We start from the raw sequence: 20,132 nt of genomic DNA, 5'->3' as shown, positions 1-20,132 counted from the left end.
CTGCTTTCTTAATTGTGCTCCGCTCTGATTGAGTGTGGGTTGAGTCTTAGGCTTAGAGTTAGCTAGGCCAGTTTTGGAGTCCCAGAACTGCCAGTTACTAGACATGACCCTGACGATGTCATTTACCCATGAAGTCTGTTTCTACATCTGTAAAATATGTATGAAAACTATATATTACCTATCTTGTGTGGGTGTAGAATGCCTGGCATATAAATAACCTGTAATGTTAGCTATCATCCTGATAAATTGTATGGCCATATTCATGTTCTTTCTGAAAGAAAAATAAAGTTTCTGAATATGTTGAGTGAACTGGATAAGAATCCAGGGGATAGAGATTGTTGGTTGCCCCAATGTCATGTACCCTATATGGTATTTTAGGTTTATTTCATTTTGGTCTCTTATGAAATCAAATAGAAATTTATTATATCCTAGATCATTTTAAACATATAGAATAATTATGAAGGTGCCATAATGTAAAAAGGTGTTTGTGAAACTCAGGTTTGGGAAATTAAATAGAGTGACTATCAGGTTTTCCTTTTTAATGGCTGTTTTTTCATTATTTGATTGATCCAAAGTAGGATTTTTAAATCTAACGCCCTGTTCCATTAAGATAATTCAATCATTTATCCAATTACTCTCCTTACTTAAATTAAATTCTTAGCTCCTTTGTGCTTTCTCTCTAGCTAGTGTTCTGTTTCATGACTTGTCTGCTTAGTTTTAGTTTTGTTTCTATTCCCACTTTTGTGTGCTAGGTGTCCAATTTAATTCTTTTAGTTGAATGAGCTCTTCCTCCCTTGTTCCAAACTCCTCTCCTGTTCTAAGCTCTGCTGTAGCCTCAAATATGGTCTCAGCTAATGAGATGCAGTATGAACGACCTTGTTTGAATTCTTACTTGAACAAATGATCTGTGGAAAGATTTTCTGAGACAATCACAGAAATTTCAGTATGGACTAAGGTCTCAGTGATGGAAAGAAATTATTGTTAATTTTGTTGGGGTTCGATACTGGTACATGTTTATGTTAAAAAACAGTATCCTCATCAGTTATAAGTGGACACCGAAGTTCCGATGGGTGAAAAAGAGACATCATCTTGGTTTTGCTTTAAGATATTCAAGCAAAAGTAAAACAAAACAAGAACAGGAAGGGGAATACATGAAAAAGATTCGCAAAATGTTGAGAATTGTTGAAGCTTAGTGATGGGTACACTGGATTCATTATCGTGTTCGCTCCATTTTGGTATGTGTTTGAAGTCGTCCACAATAGAAGTTTAAGCAAATGAATGGAAAAATGAATGTGGAGTTTCAGGATTCTACCAGGTGTTTCTTTGAATGTCAGTAGGGAAAATGTTCATGGCATCCTAGAGTTTAGGAGATTTGGGGCAAGGTGGGTACTGGAACACGAGTTTCAAACAATTAGGCAAAAATACAGGTGCGATCTGATGGCCACAGACTCTGGTATATAAGACTGTTCATGACAGTAACGTGATCCTTGGGTGAGGAAAAACAGAAGTCTGCCCAGGAAGTCACCGAGGCCACCTAGTAACTGTCTGAGGAACTCTATTTTGTAAAGGTACCTGTGCAAAAGATGCTAGGAATGTCAGGGGACCGGGTACAGAAGGTAAGTCAGGTGCTGTGAGAGGAGGCGGAGAAGGCCAAGTCTAGAACAGGCCAACACCTTTGAAAAGGCTAGAAAAATGTTTTAAAAGGCCTCCAGGTGGAGAAGAGTGAGAAAGAAGAGATCTAGGACTTGAAGTTGTTGTATAATAGGAGACCCAGAGGTAGCAAAACTGCTCATTGTAGGAAATAGGAGGAATGCAGAAAAATTGAGAGGAAACCCCCCTTCCCCCACACCGTTACACAGTCGATTCTCATTATTTGTGGTAGTTTATGTTCTGTAAATTGACATGAACACTGAATTAGGGAATACTGAACCATTGCCCCTAGAGATGGAAAAACAAGCTTAGCTTCCTGTGAGCTTCTGGTCATAACATTTTAGCGAACTGATCAAATACATAGCCTTGTTTTATGAGTATGTGTGTTTCTTGTGTAATATATATTGTTGATTCATTAACACTGCACTGAGTGCCTATGGCCTATAACTCATGCCTGAATGAAGCTTATGTAACACATGTGTTTTCACTGTAAGGAAAATCCCAACCTTCTTGCTCTTAGGAACACTAAACAGCACTTCAACACTACGCTCGGGGAGCCATTTTAAACAACAAAATTACCCACAAAAAGCACAAATGCAAACTGAAAAGGACACTTGTTTACAGTATGAGCGCTGAAACAAGAAGACACAGTGTGGCCTTGTTTGACCTCAGCGGGGACTGTGTGTATAGAGGGAATCAAATAGTTCACCACACTGCACATGTCCATGAATGACCATAGTACCGATTTGGGAGTTACACGTAAATTTTAGTGAGTAGGCCAGTTCGCAAATACAGAATCCGTGAAGAATGAGGATCTCCTACTGTATTTTTAACAAGCCATTTTGGGGTAGCTTGCCCATTGGCATTGAATGTTTTTTCCAAAGATTTGTCAGCTTCTTGTGAATTATCTAGTCTGTTTTTATGGTCTTACAGATTTATGCTACACTCTCTAAAAATCAAAGGTAGTAGCCCTTTAGAAGTTCTTGCCAATATTTTTGCAGTGGTCATCCATTTAATTTATCCGTGCACTGAAGTTTTTAATTACACAGTCAACACTATCACGCGTGTGATTTCTCTTGCTTTTTTTCTAAGCTTAGAAGACTCAAGGATGATGACTTTTTAATTGGAAAGGGTAAAACAAATGTAAGTAAAAATGGGTGGATGCCTCGGCTGAGGGAGATGACTGAATACATAGGGACTTGAATTGAGTTGGCGTGTCCAAGCCCAATTTGATCACACTTTAGCACACTTAGAAAGTCTGGACAGCAGTAATCCATTTGAAAATGCTTTGTAAACTTTAAAATGCTGTTGAAAGTATAAGGGCATAATATTTTCTGATTTGTAGGCTTCTGTTGACAATCTTGGAGGACAGGAGAAAGGCCAAAACAATTGAAAAATACAGGCAGATGTTCGTCAGAATTCGAAAACACTTTAATTTTCTGAATAAATGATAGCTTTTTCCAGGTCTGGCCCAGAAAGCTTTAAGGTGATTCCCTGGCAAAATTGGAGTCTTCTTAGGTCAAATATGTTTGTGGCTCTCTGCCATGTGCCCTATTTTTACCTTCATGGCTGCCCATAGCACGCACTGTGGTCCCAGCAGGTAGGGTCGAGTTGTGCCTTCCTGCAAACCAGTGCTTCCCTGTTCCTGGAACTTTCTTAAAGCTTGTTTACCTTGTGTTGGAGTTACTTGGATGTGTGTCATCTCTCTCCCTCTTAGAAGATAAGCTTCTGTCTTACTCGTTGTTTTGTCTCCCATAGACCCACTACAGTGTCTTCCAAAGAGAAAAAAAAAGTAATTAAGAAGTAATCTCGGAATGGAATAAACAGAGGGAAGTAGGGATCCATTTGTGATTACCTAGGAAAGAGGCAGTGGTTATGGTAGTTGTAAGAAGCCAGCATGGGTTCCCCAAGGACAAGCCTTTCTTAAACTCACCTCATTTCTTTTTTAAGTCAGTTATTTATTGAAGAGACAGTTTACGTAATGTCATTGTTGGGGATATCAGAATAAACCCAGGTGTTGGACTATGTTTTCTAGGATCCTTTTATAGATAAATAGGAAGAACATGGACTTGATTATAAGCTCCATAGGTGTCGCGGGTTGACAACTATTTGATTTTGCACCTTGCCAATGCTAGTCTCGTTTTTTCCATTAAAGAAGAGGAAAGAGGAAAGTTTATACTTTTTGTTTTGCTTTGTTTTGTTGGAGAGGTGGAAAGTGCAGAGGTTGATTGTGGGCCGGGGTCTCAGGGGACTTGGGAAACATAACCAGGAGCTAGATGTCTTTGAAAAATCTCATGTTTTTTGCACAAAGATGAATCCACTTCGTATTCTATTTTTAACATAGCCATATGTGTGTTATTATAAAAAAATATTTAAAATTATCATAAAATGGCTTGCATAGTCCTTCCAAAATGAATAGTTTGAAATAATGGTCTTTGATAAAGAATGGTGGATCACATTTGCGTCTGTCCCTGTGATGGGAGGGAAGCTAACCAGCTGGATGTCAGAAATCAGGATAGAAAAAGGCTTCAAAAAGCTGATGGTGATCAACATGAGCAAATATACAACCCCGTTTCCCTGAAAATAAGACCTAGTCGGACAATCAGCTGTAATGTGTCTTTTGGAGTAAAAATTAATATAAGACCCGGTATTATATTATATTACATTTATTATATTTGTTATGTTATGTTATGTTTGTTATGTTATGTTATATTATAGACCCGATCTTATAGTAAACTAAGACCAGGTCTTATATTAATTTTTGCTCCAAAAGACGCATTAGAGCTGATGGTCCGGCTAGGTCTTATTTTCGGGGAAACACGGAATTCAACTCTGCTTAATGCAACTTCCTTATTCCTAGGATAGGAACAAATTGTTGTGTGTTTGTGGAATAGGGAGACCTGTCAGTAGTCTCAGCTCGTGTTAAAACGACTTGCGGCTTTAGCCAAGTGTTGGACATGGCTGGCCTCTCCGGCAGCGTTAATGTCACAGCATTCAGAACAAAGGAGATAGTCATCCCATTGTTTTCTGCCTTGGCCAGGCTGCCTCGGAGAGCCTGCTTTCAGTTCTGAGCTCTCCATTTAAGATGGCAAAGTGGGGAGGTAAATGGGCTACAAACTGCCCTACTAGAATAGCTGGAAGGCCTGTGGGTGGGAAGGAGAGCAAACATTTCTCAGCTTCAGGGGGAGAATTGGAACTTTCAGATAGAAGAACATGCTTTTCTGTGTCAACTTAAAAGTTTTTTCTGTGTATACACACAAAAAATGGGGATCATGTATGTATACTATTTAGTATAATTGTGTTTTTTCACCGAATGTAATGGGCGTTAATTTCATGTTCATATTTATGGCTTTATATTTACAGTATTATTTCTCATGGCTGCATAGCATTCCATTTTATGAGTGCACCCTTATTTTATTAAGATCATCCCTACTGGTAGTCATTTTGGTTGTTTCCAATTTCTTAATATCATAAATGTCTTTGAAATACCTTCATCACTGTGTACTTGTCAAGTTACTTCCTTAGGACAGATTGTCAGCTGTGGAATGGCTAGGTCAAAGTTAGTCCTTTCTAAATTTTTTTTACTTTTTTAAGGCTTTTGATTTTTATTGCCAAACTGCCTTACTATTAGAACTGGATGTATTAAAGAAGTTGCATTACCCCAAGTTGTGGAAAGGATTTTGGCAGTGGGTTGTATATTGGACAGTTATCTAAAAAATCCCTTCAAAAATGTCATGAACATTTTTACGTAGAACCAGACAATTATTTTATCTGGAGATGTCATGTTTCAGTCTTAGCATGTCAGTCATATTGTAGCAAACTAATCGCTACGAGTTTGTAAGGAAAATAATACAGAAGATTTCTGTAATCAAAAAGCACTGTAGGAATCAACCAGTGAAGGGAGGCATATGTATGTCAGGTTGCAGCTCAGTACTGTTAGGTTGCATGTGAGACAGAAACAGCCAAGGGGTCATTCAGCCCCGGGACCCATGGCAGGTAACAACTGGCACATTAACTGTTTTATAACTGACATGTCTGGCTTTTCCAAACTAAGTACATTGCATTTTCTGCACACTTCTAGAGCTGGGTAACCTTTGCTTCTGGGGAGGATAGGAACAAGCAGAAAGCTGCTCTAGGTCATGTTCCTCGTAGAGACCTCCAAATGATTTCGCACATGTTTTATCCTCATGACCCAGAGCCTAACTCCAGTGAGAGGAGATGGGCTCTTGATGTCATCAGGGGAGTGGAGTCCAGCTTCGCTGCTGGAGTAAGCCACATGGCCTCTCTAACCTCAGTTTTCTCACCTGTAAAATGTGACGAATAATGATCGATTATCAGGACTTCTCACAGCGTTATTGTGAGGATTACCTGAGAGGACATGTAGGCTAGTGCTTTGTAATATGCAAAACACTGTGGAAATATTAGCTGTCACATTCGGCTAATGGATGTTCAGTCTTCAATCTTTCTAATGGATGAAGAAACTGGATCTGAGTTACCTTGATTTTGTCTTAATGTTTGGCTCATAGTTGCAACTCACTAAATATTTGTTGAATGAATGCAAGAAAATGTTTGGAATATAGGCTAAACTGACATAGAACAACATTTTTTCCCTCTTGAAAATGTGTGCTTCTCATCTTTGTAGAATAAGTACTGTTATTTACACCTTACAAATGGGGAAACTGAGATCCATTAATCGTCGAATCATTCTGATAGCCAGATCGTGCATTTTCCGGTGATTTGTAATCACATGGAAAAGGGATTACATCAAGTACTTTCTTTGTTTAAGATGAACCAAACCTGTGTACTATAGTTCCATTGTGTAAAACCATTAAAAAACAACAAACAACTGATGAAATATTCTGTCAGACTTTATTATCATTTACTGACCACTAATAGAAAGTAATTTTGTTCATTTTATTTCTGCCCTCACGGAAGTCTCTGTTACCAGAAAGCTAATTCTGTTATTCACGTCCCTAATATAGCAACTTTGTATTTCTGTTCTTTGTGCATTGTGTTTGGTCTTCAACTGTGAATGTTCTATGAACTGAGAGCTCTAAATAGCCATTGTGTAACTGGAGTGATAGTCTGTCAGCTCCATGCATTGCGTTTGAGAATAAATGTGTTATTTTATTTCTGATGGGACTTCTCTCATTGCCACTAATAATATGATATTGAAAAGAAAAGCTAATGAATAAACCTCCTTAGTGCTTTCAGTGTTGAAACAAACAACGTTTCATTTTAGGGTTACGTGGTTCTATGTATGTTCCTGTATTTTCAAATAGGAGGTAGAACCATCAGGGTCGTATTCTTAGGGTTTTAGGTAAGAAGTGTTAGTGAAATTAAATCCAGAAGTATGTGTTTATATGTGTTTTACTAGGCAGAGGTTCCAATTTTTTTTCCTTTTAATCAGAATCACATTAGTCTATGGTCCAAAAATGTTTAGGGACCACCGACCCAACAAATTCCATTCAGCCCTGGTAGCTTATTTGATCTATAGTAGCTGTGTCACTAGAAAGTGATGTAAAATACCTAGACTAGTGCAGGGTACTCATAGGTGCTAAATACATATTTGTTGGAGCCCTGATAAAATCGCAGGTTCTCTTCTTATCTGTAACACGTTATGATTTGTGAGCTCCTAGAGGACAGGTTTGTTTTTTTTTCACTGATTCCTTGGCATCCTGTCTTCTCACCTCTGCCTCCCAGTGTAATACAACGTGCACTTTCTGTGTCAAAGTAGAAGTCTTTAAACTTTTGATTAGATGTCCCCATTCATAGAAAACAGTTTGAGCGCGTGTTCTCAAAAGTGACACATTTATTATATACACAAACATGTCTGTATTGAGAGTACACGCTCAGATTGTTTATGCTGATCATATAAAGCACACATAATAGCAATGTTAAAATAAGAAAGATGAAAAGCAATGTTTTAAAATGTATTGATGACCATGATAGCTCCATGTTGACATTAGCTATTCTCTAAAAAAGCACAATCTATGTTTATTTCTGCTCATTCCTACTTTTGTGCTCCTCCTTATCTGGGCTGACACCCAGTTCTGGTTTTTGTGGCTCCCCTCCCACCTCCTAACACCCTTTTAGCAGACGCCCTCACTGTTCAGCATTCTCCATGCTTAATTCAGATTCTTGAGACTCAGGATCGTTTGATCCTCTTCACCTTATGCCAGGTCAACTCATACAAATCTCTTTGATAAAACTGCTGGTTTTGGCTTCTCTTGGAAAGCCACTCTGGTCCCCATGGGTGGCTAGGACAAGTGGCAGACAAAGTCACGTGGCACAAACAGCTGCTCGGGGACAGCTTCATGCAGAAGGGGACTGGAGAGCTGAAATGGGGACTGGCCTCACCTTACACAAATGTCTATGGATGCAGAAGAGATACCAAAGTCTGACTTCCTCTGTTTTTCCTTTGCAAAATCATGCCTAGGTGCTTTTCAAGACCATTAGGCATATGAAGCAAAGTTTTTGTAATTTAAATAAACCAGAAAGCTGGAGGCCATTTATTCCTGTGAAGATCTTACCCACCCACCCATCCACCTTTCTTGTCTAGTCGCTACTGTCTAGTTACTACTGGGGAGAAACATGGTAGTAGCTCCATCTTTAAGATCTAGCCTAGTTCTTGCAATAGGAATGAATGGTTTCATGTGTGCTCTCATTCAGCCTTGTAAATACAGGGGTTTAAAGATTTCTTGTGCCAAACACAACTCCTTTCTTCTAAATCCATTCTGCATAGGTTGAAGCCACCAAGGAAAACTCCTGCAGCATTTCCTAGTTTATAGTGCCATATAAGTAAAGCATATGTTTGGGAATGTTTTCTTTTGAAAAACACACTCTAAGTCCCTCCCTACTAGAACTTCGGTGCAGTGTTGGCCCATTTTGAAGCCTGTTGGCCACCTAGAGCCATCCATGAGCTTGCCAGCATCAGACCTTCTCGTGGGAGTATGCGCCTGTGGCTCTCTAACATTAAGTGGCCACATGGCATTGAATTTAATGTTAATTTTTCAAATTGGTTCAAAACTGTCCAGCATGAACAAACTTTATAGTCTTCTAAAGTGAGAGAAAAAGAGAACTGACAGTTATGGAATGCCTAAGTTCAGCAGTTTGCATTTGTTTAAATTTAATCTTCATGCCCCTCTGAGGTACCTGTGATTATTCCCACTTTACAGAGAGGAAAACAAAGTCCAGAAGTTGTAATTTGACTAAAGTCACAGATTGGTCTGGTGTGAAGTACAAGGTGATCCTGTGTGAGGAGAGCTTACATTTCTCTTACTTAACGAACTACCTGCCAGGGACAGTGAGTGATAAGCATTTTAACACATTATCTTAGTCATTCTCACCACATTTAAGCTTCAGAAATGTTAAAAGTCAGTCCCCCACAACTGTTTTTAGACCAAGGACAAACACTTTTAAAATGTTGATGTATTTCAATCATTTATATATTTTTATATAAACTCTTTACCTGCATATCCAGTTTCCATTTAATTTTATAAACTATTTCCTAATTTTAATAAACTTCATAAATGTGTTTAATGTCTATGTAATAATTTAATAATAATTTGTTTCAGACTTTTTGTTATTTTAATAGTTGGGCAGTGAATGTATTTGTGTCTAAATCTATGGGTTGTTTTATTTTTCAATGTTATTTTCTTAGTGTGTATTATTAGAAGTAAAATTATAGGGTCAGAAATTACATTTCTTTTTAAAACTGTAATCACTTTAAAGGTCCTTGATGCATTTTGCCAATTTGATTTCTTTAAAAAAAAAAAAGGGGGGAGGGAACCAGTGTCCACCCTCATGGCCATGGCAGTGTGTGGGTGCCTGTCTCCCTGTAGACCGGCTCTTGGGGGCATGGATGGTTCTGGTGCTCTTTCCCCCAGCTGCCGTGCTCCATCCTGTACCAGCTTCTCTGTGGGGTGTTTTGTGTGACAAGGTGGTATCATGTGTCTTCTCCACAAGAAAAGGCATTGTTACCAAGGCAAACAGTGCCACTTGATACAGCTACATACACGCCAGAGCCAGAGAAAACCTTCACCAGGGGGATTGTTGACCATTGCTAGAGGTTGTGGCAATGTAGAAGTTACATATTGTTCTTTTGGCAACACATGTTGATGGATTTTTTTCTGATGTTGGAGCCCTTCTTAAATGAAAATTCTGAACACCGACCCTAGGAAAATATACTAACAAAATAAAAAGCATTAGTCAGGAATGCATTGCTTGTTAAGATTTGGCAAAGGAGATTGCATATTGTTGAATGAGGTAGGTTGCCAATTTCTTTTTAATAGGTAAGGAAAAAGACGTGCTTCACTTAAGAGTGAACACATGTTTAATAAGACAGTGACCAAGATAGGCTCTCTGGCCACAAGGCGATCTCCTTTGCTAAATCTTAACAAGCATTGCATTCCTGACTAATGCTTTTTATTTTGTATTTTTCTTTCTGTCTTTCTATTACCATGTTTCCCTGAAAATAAGACCTAGCCAGACCATCAGCTCTAATGCGTCTTTTGGAGCAAAAATTAACATAAGACCCAGTCTTATTTTAATATAAGACCAGGTATAATATAATACGATATAATATAATATAATACCGGATCTTATATAATATAATATTATATAATACCCGGTCTTATATTAGTTTTTTGCTCCAAAAGACGCATTAGAGCTGATGGTCCAGCTAGGTCTTATTTTCAGGGAAACACAGTTGAAAATTTCTGAAATATGATTTCTTGCTGGTCTAGAACATGTTAAGGTTGTATCAAGTGGCAGATCCTTTTAGGACTTGCTTTTTCATTCTTTGCCATCTTGTCAAATATGACCACAGTATAAGTCCTAATACAGGAACTGTTAGGTTTCACAGGCAGTTATCTTTTCTTTCCAGCATGTTTTGAGAAAAATAGTTGAACTGGTATAAATTTTAATTACTGGAGGAGAGTCTGACTCGCAGAATTCATGATGCTTATATGCTGCTGCAGTAATTGGTCAAGTGCTTTCTTTACGTCCTAATGAGTTAACACTGCTACCAAGGGGCAATCTTGACAATCAAAGAATAAAAGATAATTTGTGAATGTGGAGAGCCTGAATCAATAAATTAAAATTGCTGCCTTGCCAGTCTTTAAATTTATCTAATAAAAATCAGGACAACTTAAAAAACAAAAGAAAACAGCCAGAAGTAACATAAGCCATTACTCGGGAGAAAAGTGAGGGGATTATAGAAGTCTCAGGCATTGTTTTGTTCTTATTTTAAAGACTATGTTTAAATGGTTGACAGTGTTCTCTAACTCACTCCTCTCTCTCCCCTGAGATTAATTGATCTTTGCTTTAAAAATCCTGAATGCAAAGACAGGAATTCCCTCCCTGTGGTAAGAATGATGGAGCATGGCCAATCTCCCTACATTACTGGATAGTGGAGATGCTACACATTTTGAGAATGTTTACTATCAGACTGGGTTAACTATAGGTGAACAATGGCCTTCTTGTTTTTGTAAGTGAAGCGAGCTCAGTTAGAGGTTCTGAGGAGACGGCTAGGAATTGCTTGGAGGGGGTCCCGCTGGAGGATGCATGGGGCTCTGCCCATCCACCTCTGCTTTGTGCTGCCTGGATGCTCGCCGCGGTAACCTGGGTTTGTCTTGATAGTGGAAGGGCTCGTCTTGTCCTACAGAAGTAGGAGTCACGGATGCATCACTAGCATCATCTCACCTTGGCCTTGGGCTGCAATTATTGGAAAGGCCCACGTCAAACCCACTCCTCTCTTGGGAAAGGTGACAGAAGTTCTTTGCCTGTAACATTCCATCACTTCTAAGGAGCAGTAGGCCGGTGATTGGGCAGGACGCCAGCTGCCTGTGCTGAAACACCAGAGCCTGGGCTCTGATAATTAATGAGGCTTGAGAGAACATTTCCTTGGCATATTTTACAGCTTGACCCAGTGGACGGGGGCACCCTGGGGAAATTGGCCTCTGTTCCCACTCTTTCTTTTCTAGAATGAAGTGTGGCATTTATGTGATGGTTAATATTGGAATGAGCACCGTGCCATCCTATTCTCAACAAGGAAGAAGCCTTTATATTTTATAATTCTTTATTGAAAGTACTGCTACTCTCTTTTTTTAAAGTGTCTATATATATATTTTAAATGGAAATGTGTGTATTTGCTTTGTCTCTCTACATATGGTGGAACTTGAAGTAATTTTTTTTTTCACAAGGGAGAATCAAAAGCATCTTTTTCGAGATTATTCTGAATTTTGAGAAGGCTAACATTTGCTAGGCTTTGTCTTTTTTTTTTTTTTAAGATTTCTTCCATCTTGCCTGGTGATCTCTGATCTTAAATGTTACAAATTATTTCAATTAAAGAACTCAACAATATTCTGAAACACAGGGCAGTGGCGGTTACTTGGTAACATCTTTGAAATTACATAGTAATAACCTTCCATCAGATTTGCAATACTATGGAGGTGGGTAATCTCAAATTATGTATGGAAAGTTAAAGCACAGAGAAGGTTAGTACAGTACTTGCTGGAGGTAATTCTCATGGTTGTTGACAAAAACCACATTCTTAATCCTTTACGTAAGAGAGACTTCCATTTTATGCAAGAAATGAATTAGAGAAGATAGTGTTCCAGTTAATGGCAAAGGATAAGCTTCCCAAATGGTTCTCGAAGTATGGTACCGGGACCAGCGCTGTCTGGGAGCTCGTTAGACATTTACATGTTTAGGCCTTACCGCCAGACCTACTGAGTGAAACTCGGGAGCCCAGCAATTGTGCTTTTAAGCAGCCCTCCACCTCTTTGTGATGCAGTCTAAAGTCTGAGGACCACTCTCTTGATAGTCTTTCCACCGTTGTTTGTGTAGTTTAAATGCTGAGGGTTGACCTCAGGTCAGAAGCAGGGGGGCAGTCTCATTGGAGACCCCCGGAACCTGACTTTCCATGAAGGCAGAAGATAGGTAAGGGAGCAGGAGAGGAACTCATATTTCAGTGGCCTCTGCTATGCCTGGCACTGTGTCTGGCTTTCCATGAGGTCTCCTGCGTTCAGTCCCCCCTCCATCTCGTGTGTGCCAATCGTGTGCTCCTTGTGCCGCAGGGGTACCGCCTCATTTTCCAGTTGTAATCTCAGCCCCAACAGCAGTCCCAGCCAGTTGTCTCGGTTCTTTGACTGTTGGTCACTGAGAATTAACACTCCATTTCATTGTGGGAGTTATGCACTGGCTCACGGGGCATGCAGTTTGGGGTGAGAGATCGGAAGCTTCCTGCTAAACTCGGTGCTTCTTCCTGGAACCGTAATTTTATTTCAGGCATGTGGGAAGGGAGGGACCGTGTCTTTCTTGTACAGCATTACATTCCCTGTACCTAAGGTACAGTGCTTGGTAAACAACTGTTGAATGAATATTCATCTTAGTAGCACAAAGATTGTGTTTTCTCCTAAAGAGCTCATGCCCTGTCTTCAAACTCACTTTTCTGGTTATGTAAAGACACTGGCTCTCAAATTGTGGTCCTGGATCAGCAGCAGTAGCAGCTGGGAACTTGTGAGAGATGTACAATCTCGGGCTCCATCCCAGGCTCAGAAACTCCGAGGCTGAGGGCCAGCAATCCACTTCAGCAAGCCCCCCAACGTGCGCGTGCTTTCTGCTGACATGTGAGGGCCACTGCATTTAGGCGTGAGGCGTAGGTGGTTTGTTGTTGTTGTTTTTAATGGTACCTTTTATGATAATTTTCTGGGGAAGTAAAGATGTTTCTCATTTAAACTTTGGGGATAAGAGAACACTGAAGCACATGACTGTTCTTTTCCATTTCAAGAAACTGTAGTTGGATGTTTACTGAAGAAATTATTCCAAGCCCTACCAAGTATCAGTCAGAAAATTGTTAGGACTCTACACACAACTGTCTCCCACCTCTGTATAATATTTAACTTTTGCTTGAAGGGTAGTCCCCAGCTATGCTAAAAATTCAGTCTTTAAGGTGACACCCCTATCCAAGGGGAGGGACTGAGAGCAACGCACTTTCAAAACTCTTGGGGTTTTACTGCGTATTTAACAAAATGTCTGTGGCTGAAAACAGGAGGAGAAATTGACTACACACAGTTTTGAACATACATACACACATGCACATACACAAGGTGTGATCAAATAATACTGTGAATGTCTCAATAAAAAAACTTTATTACAGTAAAAGACACATTACCATTAATCCCCTTCAAAATACTCCCCCTCGCTTTGAACACACTTACCCATCGTTCTTTCCACTTTCTGAAGCAGTTCTGGAAGTTCTCTTTTGTGAATGTGTTTACTTCATCCTCCATCATGACACTGCTCCATGTCACACAACGCTTATGGTATACGGCAATTTCTGTCAAATAAAAACATTACGGTGTGTCCTCATCCACCTTATTCACTGGATCTGGTACCGTGTAACTTCTGGCTCTTCCCCAAAGTCAAAATGATTCAGGACATCGAGGCAGCCACGGCAGCACAATTAAAGACACCCAGCATCTGGCCATTCTCTTGGGTCTCCTGCACATCTGAGGGTGCTTCCAGGGCGGTGGCACTCTGGTGCTTCCAGAGGTGCGACTCTCTGCCGCTCGAAGTCTCACACTCACTCTCCTCCAAGAACCTCCTCTTAGTCTGGGGGCTGTTACTCTCTTCTCAAACCCTGTTCTCCTTAAGGAAGGCTGACCACAGCCTCCCTGAAGCAGGGAAGCCAGAGCCCTCTATCACATGAATGAGGAAAGTGCAGAGAAAAAAACTTCACTGAGAAAGCCGCCTGCCCCAGAGTCAGTAAATCCCCAGTGCCTGCCGCATCCAGGCGCTGTGGTCAGCTCTGCCTCCTCCGGCAGCATCAAAGCATCAGTGGCCCGTGTCAGAGCCCCACCTCGAGGCATCACCTTCTCTTCCTCATGGCTCCTGATTTGTGGGTGGCTGCACCTACCCCATACTGGCAGGGGGAGTAGAGATACGTATTGTTGTTTGGTTGTTTCTAAAGCTCTTTGGAGACCTGTGTATTCCAGAAGAGTGGCCTTCACATTCCTAAGCATTTTCTATAAATCTTCAGTGAATTCATAAAGCATGGATAGAGGTTTCATTTTCCCTTTTCCAGTGATGGATAATTTAGTTATATCAATATTCCTGCAAAGCAATTCATCTACCTGGCCGTCACACACTCTGCACGTTTGCCCTCAGGTTCTCAGTGGTTAGACTAACTGCGAGTGCAGCCAGTTTCAGTCATCATCTACCGTCCTTTATTTCTGATGCTGCCTTGCCCACAGCAGAACTAATGCATGAAAAATAAAAACATTTTGGGGGATATACTTAGGATTAAAGCAAGGGGAATCTCATAAAAGATGGTAAAGCTTGCACATAGCATTAATTTAAAAAATGCGATCTTTGGCAAGCAGCGTATTACGGAGGACCTGTAAATGCCTCTTCATCTAGAATTTCAGTATAAGCTGTACCTAAAATATTTATACAGCACAGTGCTGCTTTGCCCCTGACAAAGCATAGGTTCATGTGTATACTGTTACTACAGTCGTCACTAACGTATAAGCAGCTGAAGGACCTTTAAGGATATTTGGAATGTTAGAAAGTCAAGTATCTGTCATGGGCTTGAGTTTGTAGTGACTGGTAAAGTGGCCTTAGTTCCTAAACAGAAATATTTCTCTTGTTACCAGAATGGCACTTCATAGTCAAGACACATCATAGAAAGAGAAGACGAGGGTTTAATAATGTGAAACTTCGAAGAATGGATCGCATAGAAGCTAGTAACCTGGTTAACTGTTGGTAGAGAGATTGGAGTAGCCCCTGGGATTCCTGTTAAGAAAGAAATGTTGCTAAAAACACAGCTGGGAATAATTCTGTTACCCAGTCTTTTAGGATCAATACAAAGCTTACTTGTAAAAAAAAAAAAAGCTAATTTTAATCTTACTAACTACGGATGCTTATTACATTTTATCTGTAAAAGAGGAATGATAACACCTGCCTAATGGGCTCCTTGTAAGGACTGAAAGAATACAGCGCCTTAGTAATTACTTAGTAACAGCAATTTTTTGTTTGTTTTAACAGTGATTGCTTCCAGTCATGACTTTAGCTGTATTTTCTGTGATCCCCAAAATAGACCAGCAAAGTAGTGGTGTTTCTGTCTTAGAGATAAAATTAAAAATTGAAGAAACTATTTGCATGCAACACAAAAGACAAAGTTCATGTGTACTATCCTGATATGATACCTCTGCATCCTTATGATAAGGAGCCTTTCTGATGCTCTGATACGCTTGGAAGGGTTTTGCTCCTGGTAGCCAAAGGCTTCCAATTAATATACCATCTCCTCTTCCTTATTAGGGTACCAAGTTAATAATATCCCTGATAGACAAAGAAGGACCACAAATGAGTAACATGAACATTGTAGCAGAAAAATAAAGGACATACACAAGAAGTGCACAAAAGTGAAAAAATGTTCAATCTCAGAGATATGCTAATGAAAGTAAACCTTTTTAATCTATAAAATAGATGAATTTAAAAAATACTACTACACAGCTTTAGAGGGAGTGTGGAGAATTGTACTACTCATATACCACTCATGCACCACTGGAACATAGAGTGGGTCAGTCATTCTGTAGGGCAAGTTATCGACAATATTATATCCATATGTTTTGCATAAATTTGAACCATAACTTTATCCCCAGCAAATACTTAATGATCTGGTCAAGGCGTCCATCTCACTATTATCTACATAATCAAAACTTGGAGGTGACTTAAATGCTTCAAGGGGATTTATTAAAATGGATTTTTGTACAGTCATTAAAAATAAAGCTATAGAAGACTATGAAGTGACACAAAACTTCTGTCAATAAACAGGAAGAGCAGGTTACAAATAATACCATATGATTCACGTTTAATAAAAATTATGCTTACACATTTGTGTGTTATGTTTATAAATGTGCCATGCATACATACCAAAGTGGAAGGAGATTTTTAAAATGTTAATAGTGCTTACATTTTTTTCTTTATTCACATTTGATTTTTCTAAACTTACAGTAAAAGACAATCAGTACTTTGAAGGAAGAAAAACCTGTTGAAAGTTATCTTTTTGACAATTCAGCATAAATTATGTAAATTACCCAGAGGTAGTAATATAGTATCTGACTTGAATCTGGATTTTTGCTATGTTGATCTGACACACTTTAGTGTCTGCTTTCCTTTTCTCTTTTAAATGAATATAATTTACCTAAAGGAGGAAAATATAATTTAGATGTTCAGACTTGATATAGATGTTGAGTAGTTCTGTAAGCTTTCTTGGGGAACCAAAACCAGGCACGCAGGGTGCTGTTTGGGAGAGAGAGGTTGGTAAGATGTGCAGTCAATTAGTTTTAGTTGAGCTGTGGTGTATATGGAGGGGTGAGGAGCAAGGGAGGAAGAGTGAGGTGAGGTGCTTTTATTGGGCTGTTATGTGTGTCAGGTGAACTTCAGGGTAGAAAATGACCAGCACAAACCTTTTGGCTTGCTAACCACAGTTCTAGATTGGGAGCCTCTGCTTGTCTCAACTTGCCCTCCCAGTTTCTCCTCAATCCCCCGCAGTCTGCATCCTATACCATCCCTGTTAAAAATTGCCCTCAGAGTCAACTATAATTGAAAAAATTAGAAAAGGGGGCAAAAGGTGAAGGAGAATAATTTCCAGATATAAAACAAATATGGGGATGTAATATTCAGCATGGGGAATAGAGTCAATAATATTGTGATAGCATAGTACGGTGTCAGATGGTTGCTGGGCTTATGGTGATCACTTCTCTAGTTATATAAATGTTGAATAACTATGGTGTACACCTGAAACAAATGTAATAATTGTATTTTAGCTATATTTTTAAATAAAAATCTAAAAACATAAAAAGAAAATTGCCCTCAGAGGTCACCAGTAACCTTCTTACTAATTGTTTAATCCGGTGACATCTTTTTCGTCCCCATCCACAGCACTTGACTTCACTCATCTTTCTTTGGGCTAAGCCTCTCCACTCTCCTGGTTGTTCTCCTGGCTCTGTAACCACCTTTGTGTCTCCTTCATTTGTTCTTCTTACCTCTGTCTCCCTTCATCCTTCACTGTCTTCTAATCATTCCCCTTAGAATTTTTATTTAGTCTTGAGGCTTCAACCATCTTTGTTGAAGGTAAAAGTTTGCACAGTCTTTCCCACTGTGAGTCATCCCTGTTGCTGCTAGGAGTTTGGTCATAAAATGCTCTTTTTGAAATTAGAACGCTTTCACTTTGACACACAATCTACAGACATTGGAGCTTATGATAAAAAAATACGGTGAATATTTAAATTTAAAAAATTTATTTAGTGAAAGACATATAGCCATTAATCCTCCCCAGAATACTCCCCATCACTTCAAACACGCTTATCCCATCGTTCTTGCCACTTTCTGCAGCAGGTCTAGCAGTCCTTTTTCGTGAGTATCTTTAGTTGGGCTGTCGTGGCTGCCTCCATGTCCTGAATCGATTCAAAATGTTTCCCTTTCATGGTCATTTTGATTTTAAGGAAGAGCCAGAAGTCACACGGTGCCAGATCCAGTGAATAAAGTGGATGAGGACACACCATAATATTTTTATTTGACAGCAATTGCCATACCAGAAGCGATGTGTGACACAGCGCCTTTCGTTGTGATCACAAAATCTGGTAAAAGCCGCTGCCAAGTGCCATCCAACGGAAAGGCAGGGATCTTCAATACAGGAAGCAGTGCATTGAACTGTGGTAACAGTGTGTGACAAGTTTCAACTTGTTCCGTGTTGTCAGTTGGGTATGAGCTACGGTTGAGAGAAGGTGTGTTTTAAAGTGTGCTGGAAATCATCCTCCATCATGACAATGCTCCATGTCACATATCCCTTCTGGTATACAGCAATTTCTGTCAAATAAAAACATTATGGTGTGTCCTCATCCACCTTATTCACTGGATCTGGCACCATGCGACTTCTGGCTCTTTTCCAAAGTCAAAATGATTCAGGACATGGAGGCAGCCACAATAGTGCAACTAAAGACACTCACAAAAGAGGACTTCCAGAACTGCTTCAGAAAGTGGCAAGAATGATGGCATAAGTGTGTTCAAAGTGAGGGGGAGTATTTTGAGGGGAATTAACAGCAATGTGTCTTTTACTGTAATAATTTTTTAAAATTTAAACATTCACTGTATTATTTGATCACACCTTGTATCTTCTGGCTCCATAAAGAGACCACAGATTGTCTATGAATGGTCTCCTTGATGATGGAATAGCCTCCTTATATGAGCTTTTCCACACAAACAAAAATTATGGAATTGATAAAACAATCTTATTTCAAGGTACAAAGTCTTGTAAATTTCAAAAAAAAAAAAAAAATTTCCAGAGCCAAAAATACCAGGTTTGTAAAAACTCTAATGTGTTCCATGTTGAAAGGAAAAACTAACTTCAAATAGTCAAATAGACTCTCCAACTAGACAACTAAGCTCAATAAACACAAAACAATGGGCAATACCATTAAGACACACTGTGTGAGGGCTAAATTTTCTGGAAAGTGGGCTTTCTCAGGGCCATGAACTTGAGCTGAGCCTTGACAGAGAGGAAAAGAAAAGCTGTATCTTGTATGGGGAATGATAGGTACAAAAGCAGGGTGTATGTGTTCTTTGGACTAGGACAGAAGGTGTTTGTTGGAAATTGGAGGAAGATAAGATAAATGGATTTAGATTATAGAAGAACCTGAAAGCCAGCAGAGGAGGTTTTGTTTGATGGAAGAGAAATTTTTCACCACCATGAGTAGGGATGTGAGAGAATGCTAGATTTGGAAATTAGAAGAACAGAGAACTTCAGAATTGGCGGTATCCTGTAAGGTAAGATAAGAATGATTATTCGTTGAGTACCTGCTATATGTCAAGCACAAGACTCAGTTTTTATTCTTACATATTATTCCTATTTTATATATAACAAACACTCTGAGTTTTGAGGAAATATAATTTGCCTAAATTCTGCGGAATTCCTGGACCAACTTTGAAGTCCACAGACATCTGACTTCAAAGGACAATAAAGTTAGAGAACATTGAAACCACTTCTTCATTTTACAGTCAAGAAAATTGAGACCCAAGGGGACAGGGGACCCATTCAAGGTTATACAGGTAATAATAGGATGAAAGCAGTTGCTCTGCAGGAGAGAGTGGATAGGTGGTGATTTGCAGAGAGAGACCAGGTTAGAGCCTGCTGTTGTAAACAGGTAGGGGTGCCAAAGAATTTGGCAGAGGTGAATTGGAGTGAGAAAGAGGCAGAGAATGGTAGGCCATTCAAGAGACAGTGGTAGTGAATTGATCTCGGAATAAAGGATGGAGAGGGATGACTTGAAAGTAGTCGACCGTTGTAATCCCAGGGACCTGCCATTTACAGAGAAAATCCTAAATGGAGCTAATTTTAAGAGAAAGGCCATTCGTTTCTTATGAAGTGGTCTGAATGAAATGACAGATACCAAAATACAAAAACCGATGGTATT

At 39.4% G+C, this 20,132-nt stretch overlaps 1 protein-coding gene across 3 annotated transcripts in view; it reads left to right on the top strand.

Annotated features, from left to right (window-relative positions):
* Window positions 1–20,132, top strand: part of KANK1 (KN motif and ankyrin repeat domains 1) — a 185,638-nt gene that overhangs the window by 41,179 nt on the left and 124,327 nt on the right. The gene's annotated exons all lie outside the window — the stretch shown is intronic.

Source organism: Rhinolophus sinicus, linkage group LG04, assembly GCF_036562045.2.
Source record: "Rhinolophus sinicus isolate RSC01 linkage group LG04, ASM3656204v1, whole genome shotgun sequence".
Classification (NCBI taxonomy): domain Eukaryota; kingdom Metazoa; phylum Chordata; class Mammalia; order Chiroptera; family Rhinolophidae; genus Rhinolophus; species Rhinolophus sinicus.
Note: the sequence above shows the minus strand (reverse complement) of the source record. Positions and strands in the feature narration are given on the sequence as shown.